The following is a 13,104-nucleotide window of genomic DNA, read 5'->3' as shown; positions in this document are numbered from 1 at the left end:
AAGGGAGTTTGGTGCAGGGAGCTGACAGGGCCGAGCCATAAAAACGGCGTCCATGTTCAACCGTCATGGCGGAGAGTGACTAAACCAACAAAACCATTTCTCTTTTTTATCCATAAATGTCAAATGATTTGTACCTGAGCCGCAGCTCTCTGGTGGTCACAGCTGGACGGACGGGCATCGAGTCAGCGTCGAAGACGGAGGGCGGCGAATCGTCACGGTGACATTTTAAAAACTCATCTTCTGACGGATCGCTCTCGTGATTTATCTCCTTGTTTATTCATCCATCTTTCCGTCCTCGCTGCATTCATTCATCTGTCCGTCCATCCATCTTATGACCCGTTCACCCGTCTATCGATCCGCGTCTCGATCGCTTTATCTCGCACATCATCCTCACTGCCCTTCACTCCGGTTCACATTTATCTTCATTACGTCTCTTCCTCTTTTCTCTCCACAGGTCTCTTCATGTTTTTATCTCTCCTTCCATATTTACATCTTTTCTTCTGCACTTGTCTCTCCATGTTCTTTTCTCCTTTAACTTTCAGACATTTGAATCCTTTATCACAATTTCTTCCCGTCCACTTTCCTTTAAAAGGAACCTTTTCTGTCACAGAGACAATATTGAACACATACAGAGAAGCTCAGTACCTGCTGTTTGTGTAAAACAGTGATTTCATTATTTCCTGATCAATTAATATTGATCAGAGACAGTTAGCCTCCCTGAGCTGCTAGCTTAGCTACAACACTCTGATATCTTTAGAAACTTTTTATACAATCTTCTGTCTGTATTCTGTTTTTGTTTTATTGTTAACAATCACACAGACTTAATGAGCTGATATATGATCATTGTTCTAATAGTTTGTGTTCAGGTCTTTAGAGTTTAGATATTAAATAATTCACTGTAATGTGATTCTTTCCATCCGTCTGTCATTTTATATTCCTGTCTTCCTTTTAGCTCGAACTGCTGTAAATCAGTTTTTAGCCTTTTTTTCACATTTCTAGTTTCTTTTTGCATCTTCTGTCCTGCTCCTCCTCCCCCCTCCATCCTCCTGTCCATCCCGCTCCTCCTCCCCCATCCCGCTCTTCCTCCTCCTTCCATCCTCCCATCCATCCCTCTCTTCCTCCTCCCTCCATCCTCCCATCCATCCCTCTCTTCCTCCTCCCTCCATCTTCCCGTCCATCCCTCGAGTGCAGCTCAAGGCTTAAAGACTCAAATCTCCCTCGTAAGCCGTTAAAAAGCCGACGTTAAAGTGGAGCTTAAGTGCTCGATCAGCAGGCTCTCCGAGTTCAAATGTGCGTCACAACAAATCAGATAAAGGAGTGAAACAAACAACCCAGAAATAACAAAGAACTCATTTCACACTCAGTTCGTATCCAGATATCTTCATCACAGAGCCCTTAAACCTGATATATGAGCTGTAAACTGAACTATCAGTGCTGCTGTTAATGTTCACATTATTAAAATGTCTCAGCTCGTCCTCTGAACCCTGCAGTGCTGACACAGAGTGAGGCGACTCTACTCTAAACATTTATATAAAAAATACACAACACAGCCACTAGCTTAGCTACAAAACAGCTGCTAGTTTGGCTGGTTAGCTCCATTAGCTCAATTAGCTCCATTAGCTCCATTAGCTCCAATTACCAGCAGCAATTTTGCAAATTTACTCTACAATTTGTGATACATTTGCTAAAAGAATTTCCTTGTTATATTTGATCACAACTGCAGAAATGAAACATTAAATAGTCATTTTAAAACAGAATCCTCTTCAGTTTACAGATGGTTACTTGTTTTTAATCACAGCCGAGGATGCAAACAAACTCTCAGATAAAACTTCTAAAAATCAGAAAAATAACTGATGAGCAGATCGACTCCTCCGCAGACGTTTTATGAATCACACCATGACGTGAGACTGGAGGTGTGAGCTCATCACCATAAATTAATTATGCTATAAAACATAATGCCTGTGATAACATGTGATGAAGCTGAATACACACACACACACACACACACACACACTGACAGCACAGTCCTAACGAGCTGCAGCACTTTCCTGCTCACACGTTCATTAGAGATTTACTGCAGATTCTGGCAGCTTTTTTTACATTATGTGCTGGAGGGAAAGAAACAGGAGTGATGGGATATTTCTCCAAAATTGGACAAATCATTTTATAGCAAATAGAAGCTGAAATAGAAATGGGGCTCTGCTGATTGAATCTCTAATAATAAATCAGATTTTTTTTGGGAGGATTGGGTTCCCACTCTTTATAAGAAATCATTTTATATTAGTTTTCTTTACGATACACAACAGAACTTTATTTAAGTTCAGGAAAAATTAAATAATGTAATTTTAACCCTTTAAGATCACATCCTTAGTTATATTATCTGACAAAACATTAAAAAAAAATCAATTTCTTTGTATTTCTATATCAAAATCCAATAATTGTGTCTTCCTATAAAACTGAATGCTTACGTCAGCATGAATGATTTCAACCAATAATATCCTGACATTCACCCGTCAATCAATCTTTAACCTCCGAAACAGACGACAGCGGTACCGAGGTGATTTATGGAGTTTCCAGAGGGATTTGTTGTTGCTAAAAGAAGCTAAATGTCGCTAACAGTATCGTTAGCTGCCATTAGCTTGTGCAGCTAATGTTAGCCACCTATTGTTTTTTAATGATGAAGTGTTTTCCTCTAACCCAGGTTTATGTCGGCGATCTGAGGAAGAGGCTAAAATACAATAAACATTTTCCAGGACGAAATATTTTGTTTCCAGGATAAAATAACACATCATAGATTTGCAAGGTTTTCCGTGTCACAACCTCTGACACAATAGGTGGACCCAAATGCACGACTTAAACAAAGGGAGACAAGGACTATTTATACTAGGTGTAAGTGAAAACAGGTGAAAACAATCAGGGGCAGGGCAGACAAATGTACAAAGGCGGGAAAATCACACAAAGGGAGGAAGTCAGGGTCTGAATTGTGAGGGAAAAGGTGAGTACAAAATAAAACAGGAAGGACTAAACATGAAACACTTAACATGAACATGACTAAACTTAACAAACTTGACGAGACACAACACTGCGGTTATCATCACATGACCTTTGTGATAAATATTAGATGAATATTGAATATTTGGTTTGCAGAAATGAGAAACCAAAACAGATTTATTATTTTTGTTGCACTTATTTGACACAAAAAGGAACAAAAATAATAAATCTGTCATTATTTTTATTCTAGGTGGTTTTCTTTGTCCCTGAAACTGATTTTAGACATACAACTGTGTATCATTTTGAATTTAATATTGATCTAATATGAATTTCTAAAATAAATGATACATAAATGTCCATTTTATTTAAATGTACCATGTGTTGTAAGATATCTGAGTCATTTCCACCAGACTGTACAAAGTGTCTTTCTTTTTTTTGGGTTTGTGATGTGTTTGTTTAACTGACACTTCCCTTTACGACGTGTGGTACTCGGCATATTAAAGTGTCTCTGATTTGACTCCATAAAACTGATCTTGTGAGCGTCCAGCGAGCAGATAACAGCCGTCACGGTGCATTTCTGCTTCATTACGTCGCTAGCACACAAGTCAGAGAGCAGCTGAGCTTTTAGATTGGACCTCGTCTGATAAATCGCAGCGTGAAACGCGGAGAGGCTTTTAAACCCGCACTGTGGAGCCATGTCACTGCATGTGTGACTGCAGGAGTATGCACATAAGACAACATAAAGCACACAGGGCGGAGGTCAAATCTGATTTTTAATGTTTGTTTCTAAATTTAGAAATCTTGTTTTTAATTTGATAAATAAATGTGATGAAAAACAGGTCATGTGTGTATTTATGACTCAATTTCAGTATTTTCTTAAATTATTATGGTTAATTGACTTATATAAGCTTTAAGGTGAGGTTGTACAGATTCTAGAGATGTGAATCTTTTCAAGATACTCAAAGAAATGATTTCACAATAAGCAAAAACGCCAATGTAGGCACTTTCTCTCCTGCAGAGTTCGAAGGAGTTCAAACTTCAGCTCTGATGTGTGTTTATTTGTAATAAGACGTTCTCTATGATCCCCGGAACAAACAGAAATAAAGGAACATCATCGGAGAAAAAGCATTAAAGAAGTAAACGAGCCGCTGAGCTCCTTCAGTGATTGAGCTCTTTGTTTACCTCCAACCTGTTGTAATAAATGACATCATTAGATTTCAGCACACATTCACACATTCACACATTCGTCTTCGGCTCCGTCCACATCCGTCAGTTCAGCATCGATCGAGATTAGAATCTGCACCTCCTGCAGGTTTCCTCTCCTCCGCTCAGACACAAACTTATTCCTACAAACACCACAATACACGCTCTGTTATCTGCAGAGATAATTGGCTTCAGGGTGCCGACACAATTCTGTCCCGTCTATTTAAATGTAAAGTAGGGAGATTGAAAAACAAAAGAACGAATAAAAAGTGGCTTCATCATCATCATCATCGTCATCTTCCTATCTGTTTAAAACCAAAGAAACAAAAGAAGAAGAATCTTACTGCAGATGAAAAAGTTCTCCTGTTAGTAAGTCGTATCTGAGCCGTGCAGTCACAATCTGTCAGTGTTGTCACGGCAACTCAACTTTATTTGTTAACACAAAACAAAAAATACACACAGTGTTGACTGTGACTGCAGGAGTGTGGGAGTCTTTACATAAGACGACATAAAGCACACAGGGCGGAGGTCGAATGTTGTTTTTTAACTTCAGAGTGATTTAACTGGACACAAAAAAAAACACGGTCAATAAAACTAAAACAGACTTTGTAAGAAATATAAGAACATAAATCATCGAAACCTTCTCCTGAAGGCAGTTTTCCGGAATAATCATCTGTGGTGAGAACAAACCAAGCTTACGTGTCTCATACACGCTGACCACCACTGTGAGCTAAAACTACAGCTGTTTGTGTTTAGTCAATAATTTACTAAGATAAATAAAATATCAGCATGTGAACGCTGTCTGCGTGAGCACGTTAGCATTTAGCTCGAAGAAGTGCTACGTTGTAACGAAGTCAGCTGGAGGATGGAGCGCTGCAGCGGGCAGTGGTTGAATAACACACAGCGGATAAATCACAAAGTGAATACAGGATGACTGAAGTGACTGTGGAGTAATCCAGGAAGACCTCCCAAGATGCACTGCTGCTCTGTGTAAAGCACCGCTACGCACTGCTGGGCATCAGATCCGAGCAGCAGGAGAGGCTCAATAAAACATGCAGCTGAGATCAGATGGACACAGCGAGAGTGGAGGGTTCAATTCCCCAATTAGCTCGACAGCCTTCAGTAAATATCCAACCAGGGTATGTGAACAGAAGCAATGTTTCCCACCAAGATAATCTCACTCTGGTTCCTTCAGAACAGAAGAAAAGATGTATGGTATCAAAAGCCTATGGGTTAGAACCATAAAATGATCTAGTATGTTTTCAAAAGTACCTGGCTGAATACTGAGAATATTGTCTCGTTTTCCCTCTGACGTCTTCCTCCTGTTAGCTAACTGCTAATGTAGCTGTCGTTAGCGTGCAACCGAACGGGGCTCAGCAGCCTCCCAGTCGTCCTCTGTCAGCATCAGATGCTGTTTGCCATTTCTATATCCAAGCATGTCGCTCCATCCAGGTCTGTTTTAACAGAACCCGGACAGCATTCTGGGAAATAAAGGAACTCTCAAAAGGTGGGAAAATATGCATTCATGACAAACTTCAGTGTTTAACGCCAGAGATTAATGAGATGGTGGAAGATCTGAGAGAAACTTCCTCCTTTAATCGAATCCTCGTCACAGTCGACGGAGCAGAATTTATTTGCTCGACATTTATTTGAACGCTGTGAATAAATAAAATGAGTCTTGCTGCGTCTTCAGAAGGAAGATAAATCCGCCTGGTTAGCGCTCTGTAATTTGTGACATTCATCCTGCTTGTTAAATCCAGATTTTTGCACAAAAATTAATCAGCGCTGACCAGAGTCCCTTTAAAATCTGGACAAATTGGCTGCAGAGCGCGAGCAGCTTAACCAGGTGTGTGTGTGTGATAGCCTGCTGTGTGTGTGAACGTCATTATGATAATAAAAGGAGGCTGTGACGCTCATACAAACTGATTCTGTTTGTACCTGTAATTAATTTGCAGTGTTGTCCATCCTCTCACAGTGGAGAGTGTAATTAAGAGGGTTGTAAACAGGGTCGCCTCCCCTGTGCCCTCCCTTCCTCCTCCCTCCTCGTCTGCCTCACCTCCGGCAACAGGAAACAATCAGGTGAAGACAAATCGGTTCACAAGTTTGATGATTTTTTATCCTTGTTTGACTGTTTATCCAGTCCTTGAAAAAGCCATGTTTACCCATCCCTTTGTTTTGAACTTTGGTTTGCTTTTTTTAACTCTTAGATTGAACGGATTGAAAGGTATTTTTAGTCATCGGACCCGTCTTGGAATCTTAAGTTTTCAAGAAGAAACAAGCTTGAAGCTTACGTTAGACAGCTTCGCTTTCGTCCTGTTTTCTACATGATATCTTAACCAGGGACCTGTTAGCTTCAGCGGTAGGTTACATATTGTACGTTTAACTTAATGATGTCAGATTAGAAAATGGCTTTATTTTTATAACGGTAATTTCAACCAGCAGAAACTGTAGAAAACAACATGCTGTGTGTGTGTGTGTTTGCGATAACTCTGCAGCCATTAATTATGCATGAACACGCACACAGAGACATGTTATCATATGCACACATGCTGGAGACAGATCTCACACATGGGAGACAGATGTTTGATTGGAAGTGCTCCTGATGTTTGCAGCCTCAGCACAATCTGTGTGTCAGAAACCGGGTTACGGTGCAGAGACGTGTGAAAGATGCAGATGGACTGAAAAATATTCAAAAACATCTTGTACTTTCATCCTTGTGAGGACCAGTTTTAGGGCAGTCTTGGACCACGGGGACAGATGTGGAAACAGTCAGCTAAAGATTTTAATGTGAGGCAGATTTTTGTTTGAAGCTGAAATTCTATTTTACATTCACCTATTCTTTGGTCTGTGATTGGTTGTCCTAAAAATGGATAAAATACCTTTTTTATATACAGGGATGTAATTTATTTTATGGATGAAAACATTTCTATGGAACCCCGTTTCTGCCAATGTGACAAAAAATATCTCAAAATAACAACTTAAAATAATAAAGTCATTATTTTGAGATGCTAAGATCATCGCTGGTTGCAGCTTTCATTTGATTTTTTTCTCGTTTTTTAGTTACGGCTATTGTCTGCAGCTACCTTCCAGTGTGTTGTAGCATCATTTCAGCCATTGTAAATAGATTTCTTTGTGTACTTCATGTTGACCTGTTTTGTATATTTTCTGTATGTCTCGTCTAGCAGAGTACCTGTAGCTGCTCTGATTGGTCAGCTCCCACAGGTTTGAGCAGGTACCGCCCTCGCAGCAGGCAGGAATTATTCAGCATATATTAGTGTCTGTTACTGATGTTCACACACACACATCTCTATCTATCGGCCTCTGCTGGATAGACACATTAATATGCATTAATATGTATTAATATGGAGGCTGCGTACAAAAATGTATATTTCAGTGATCCCACACTGCGATGACTTCCTAATGCAACAGCAAGAAAGCACAAAAATCTACCAAACACTTTATAAGGATCCTGCATTTATTATTATTATTATTATTGTTATTATTATTATTCACATATCTGCTGTTAAAGTTGTTATTGTTACTATAATTGCTGTGGCCTCAGAGGGCAGGGCAGGTTCCCACTTTTGGGGGAAGGTGGCGGTTGTTGGTCTGGATCCCGGCTCTTCCCCACGTGTCGAAGTGAGCGAGTCTGAACCCCAATTGCCAAAGATTGCTGTGGCATCGGTGTATGAATGCGTTAGTTTCTGTTCCATGGAGCTTGCCTCACTGAGTGAATGTGTGTGAATAGGGAATGTGGCGTGTGTAAAAGCGCTTTGAGTGGTCGGGAGGACTGAAGGTGCTACTCTTATCTGCCTCAATGCTCTTCTCCATTTCATTCGTCTCCTGTCACTGCCGGGTTTCAACACATGAGTCAGAGTTCTGGTTGGATCTGCTGGACATCAGCTGGCATCCATCGGTTCGACGCTCAGTTCTGTGGCTCTGATTCCTGCTGGGTCCCTCTTGCTGCACACAGCAGTTGTTTTAACTCCCCTGCTTCGTTCAGCGGACGCGCTAACTGGACCGCTTCTGCTACTAGCAGCTAGCACGTGAATTCGCAGCAGTGCAGCGGTGAAGGGACTCTGTGTTAAAAGGAAAAGGCTCTACTGGCCGGTGCAACATCCTTCAATACTTTAGGTCTCGGTGACAAGGAGCAGCTCCTGACTTTGGGAACTCCAACTTGGGATTCCCGGATGAGCTGTGAGGATGAGCAGCAAGAAACTTTCCTTGCCGGCTCAGAACATCGCTCGCTTGAGCTTCTTTATTCGTGCCATGTTGGATGTTTTATTTGAAGCAAAAAGACAAGACAGGACATAGTCAACTGACTATGCGTAACCAGCACTGTTGCTTTTTCCCTTTCACTCAGCGGGCTGACATCCCGTTTTAAAGTCCTTTCTTGAGATGTTGCATTCCAAGGCAAGACTCAATGTATGGCGTATGGATCAGATCTGTAATGAAAGTCACACAGTATGTCTTCGACCTGCTGCAGGTTTCAGCTTCAGAAGTCGTTCATGTTCTCCGTATTCGATGCGACCGGTCTGGAGACCAAACCTAAAATAGCCCCAATAATTTCACTCTGTTTGTTTTTTGTGCGGTCGGTCCTTTCAGGGACGAGGAAGCCCCCCTCGAGCGTTATCGAATCACATGTGAGAGTCTTGGCGGGTTCAAAGGATGACTGCCAAGCGCCGCTGTGTAATTCGCGCAGTCGGACGTACCTCAGGGAAGTCGAAGGACGTCCTCTGTTTTCAGGACTGATTTCTCGCTTTGTTCTGACTGTTAAAGCAGTTTAATCCAACAGCCATGAAGAGATCAGTGGTCAGCAGGAGCTGGGGTGATGGAGTCTGGTTCCAGCTCCCAGAGGTGTGGATGGGGTGTTGGAGGGCGGTCAGGGGCTCCAATTATCGACTATTTATTTTGTAAATGCGCTGTGCATGAAACCACATGATGATTAAGGTGTTCAGAGGACTGTGTTGTAGTAAACAAACTCATGGTTAAGATTCGGGATCTAACCACTTAAGAGGAGTTTTCAAACCAAGATAAGGTTAAGCGGTTGTTGGTTCCTGGCGAATTCAGCTGAAGGGTTGCAATGAAGCGGCTCAAATTAACCGGCAGTTTACTATGGTGATTTTTCTCTGCAGTTGCCTTGTCCAGACCTGGCTAAGCAGCCAGGTAAGATTCATCCCAGTGATTCACCTGTTTCCACGTCGTCCGTGAGGTTAATGTGTTTTTCGCAGTCCAATGGTCTTCTAAGTATTTCTCATTTTATTATCCTGCATTAAAATATTTAATATTGTCATTTCTCATTTCATTTTAATCTGTTGGCTTTTGATTGCAACATCTTTTTACTGTTCAGTGGTAGTCTTTATACTCAAGCAGTGTTTTTGCTTGTAATGAAAGACTTGTCAAATGCACTGAATATGTGTATTATTGCCAGTAATTGAGATTACTAACCAAGCTGCATGAAGTTGCAAAGGTGTTTTAATGAATCTGTGACAGCAAATTATGTTTATATTATGGCATGGGCCGTTTAGGATTAATCTTTGATATTATAGATGAACTGCTTGCAATATATTGTGAATTTGCATATTTTAAGTATGACTTTGACTGTCATCAATGCACTGCTGCCATCTTGTGAAGTGGAATGAGTCAGTCCGCTCTGAACCTGCTGTGCAGCATACTGAGCAGATGAGGACATTATTACTCATTGGCAAGTGTTGTATGGGCCAGAAAATCCTTCCCATAGTCCCAATACCGTTCTCTGACGAAGAAGTTCACTCCCTTTTTGTGGCGGGTCCGACTACAACAGGCCCAGGCATGTCCTGCAGAAAAAGAAAAAAGTTTTCAGTTCATACGAACAGTTTGTAATTTTCACTTGTGCCATTTTGTAACCAGTATTCGAAGGCTTCCTTTGAGAAAGGATACAATAGTTTTGTTCTTCGTTCTCACATTTTTGTTCGTATATCAAGCTTCATTCCATAATTCAGGCTTCATGTCCATATTGCAAAGTATTCTTTCGCTGACAGCATTCCATAATACACACACACACACCCGTATATGTTATTTAGTTCACACTGTTCCTCTTCATAATGGGCTTGCCCTTTTTTTGGGGAGGATACTGGATGAAATACCCGAGGAGCCCTAATCTCAGCGAGCATTTAGTATGAAGATTCTTCTGGGACAGGTCAGAGACCATTGGCCGTTTTGAGCGATATTCATGGGAGAGTGGGTTCTCAGGTGATGGACTAAGATATTATGGCTAAGCTTGCTGGGTCCAAAAATAGCACCGAACAGCACGAAGCCATGTCTACTGTTCCAGATGTCGTGTTACATTGAGGATGTTTTGCAACTGGGAGCTTCTTTATTCTGGTTGGGATGCGAGGAACCTCAATAAAGGAACCATTGCCGACCCATATCCTGGCTTGGTGGCCGCCCCTGTGCCGTTGCTATGGGCTTTTTTTTTAACTGCTAATCATACGACATTTCAACATGTCAGCGAACCCTAATCTATCACTCATTTGTTCATGTATTTACTTTATCGTCACTTTCCAGCCTGCAAATGTTCTTGTTTTAATTTTACTTGCGCCAGTCTTTTATGGCCAGCAAGGGTTTTTTTGTTCTGTTATGAAGGATGAAGATGAATGTAAAATAGGTTAAATGACACTTGCTGGATATTGTTGTACTTAAATCTAGTCCACATTTAGTACATGCACCTCTTACTTGTTCCTTTTACAAGCAACGTGTACACGGGTTGTTGTGGACTTAAAGTAATCTTAGTCCTTGTATTGTAGCACTACTTGATGCAGTTCCAGTGGAGCACGCTGTTTATTCTTGTACAGTTTTGGAGTACTTAAGGCCTTACGGCCGGGTCGTGCTTGCTCTGCCGGCCCTTCTCTCTTTCTTTGATTATGGCTGTTATTGCCTTTTTTTTTACTATCTTTTCACCTCGCTTCATAGCTCCATCAGGAGCTGTTGTTCAGCGCGTGAATATGAGCGGGACTTCTTACTCAATGTTCCCATCGGTGTTCTGCGGGCGATCGCGAGGTCTATTTCAGTATGCCGTGAACACGCACTTATCCCGACTATCTACACCTGGCTTAACATAGCCGCGCCTTTTCATCCTGGCTCGGCAAACGTGCAACCAATTAAGCCAGGATGCGCCGAGCAGGCTAGGTCAAGCCGCGCTTGCTCAATTATCCTGGATTTCTTTATTCTACTTTTGTGCAATACCCCTCAGGTTGAGTAAAGATGGAGATTAAAAGGTCAGTTCCTTCCAGGAAGCTGCAATCACAACAATTAACCCAAAACCTTTCAGTTCAGCCACAAAAAATCAACACAAATTTGACAAGTCAAGAAAAAAATAATAATAAATCGTAACTTTTTTCGCAATTTCCACATTCTCCCGAGTGTCATTGGAAAAAGTTTACCTGTACCTACCTCTCTGCCTACCTGTACCTGCCAGTGAGCTGTGTCATCAATAAATCATCCTCTGACTGCCTCCACTGATTGCGTTTGGGTCCCATTTAGTAAACTTGGAAGGAGATTAAAACAGCAATGAATTATGGGTATTTCCTTTCATAAAGAGAGAATATGAGACGTTAGTTGTCTTCCAGTTGGATGGATGAAAGGAGACCGACTATATGACGACGGCATCATGGATGAAATGGAGAGAGAGACGAACTGGTTTTACAGCCTCGTATAAATCTCTCCATTAAGTCGCCCTTTCCTGGTAAAATTTATAGTAAACCGCAGGGGGGAGGAGGGGGGAGAAAGGGGGAAGGAAGGGGTGTAAAAGAAAAGGAGAGGGAGAGTTTGTCTGTTTTAATGTGGCAATATTCACTCACCCAGTGCATACTGTTCCCAGCATGCACTGGGTGAGTGAATATTGCCAGAAGATAATCGTAATTTTACTTAATATTTCTATCTTCCACAGCAGTAAACAGGTGGGAAGGGTCTTGTTGCATTTTTAAATCCAAAATTCAAAATCTGTACACAGCGAACATCATTCATTCATTCATCCAACAGCGACGAACACGAGACTGAACGCTGGGAAATAAATGATCATATTTAGTCTTTTCTGTCTAAAATTCTTTCATCCTCCTCATTATGTTTTTGTCTCATAAATTTCTGTCTTTATTCTGGAAATATACAGTATGACAAATCTGTGTCATTACTTTTTAATTAATTTTTCTCAAAATCTCAGACTTTTGTCCTCAATGATACTCAGATTACTGTAATTTTATTACATGTTGTCTGTCTGTTAGCATCACTTGGGTCAGCAGTTGCCTCCCCTCTGTCCTCCCCTCTCTCCCCCTCTGTCCCCTCCATCATCCACTCATTCTCCTCCTCCTCCTTCATCTCACATCAAAGCCTCTTTTCCTTCCTTCTCTGTTTTTGGTTTTAATTTAAATAAACCTGTAATTAATACTGATACAGGGGCATTTCAATTTAAAAAGGTAAATAAAGAGACAGACAGACAGACAGACGGAGGAACAGACAGACAGGCAGACAGGTGTCTCACAGCCCGTCTGCGAGCTGTAATTGGTTTGTCGCCTCGTCAAGTCGCTGCTTGACACTCAGTGTAATGGACAGAGACATTCAATTTAGCCAAAACACAAACTGAATGTCAATTAACTGCAGGATGGAGAGGAAGAGGAGAGAGAGAGGAAGAGGAGAGAGCGAGAGAGAAAGAGAGGGAGGGATGGAGTGAAAGATGGGGGATGGGAGAGAAGGGGTTAAAGGGAGGAAAACAGATGTGGAGGATGAAGGAGATGATGAAGAAGGAGGAAGGAGGTCACTGGCTGAAGAGAGAGAAAAAGAAAGTGACAGGAAGTCCTGTTTCAGGTATTTTAGAATTTCCTGATAATCAATAAAAGTAGTTGATGCACTAATGCTGATCCAATGAAACGCTTTCTA

Source organism: Morone saxatilis, unplaced genomic scaffold (assembly GCF_004916995.1).
Source record: "Morone saxatilis isolate NCDOM2014 unplaced genomic scaffold, NCSU_SB_2.0 Contig9, whole genome shotgun sequence".
NCBI classification, from domain to species: Eukaryota; Metazoa; Chordata; class Actinopteri; family Moronidae; genus Morone; species Morone saxatilis.
Note: the sequence above shows the minus strand (reverse complement) of the source record.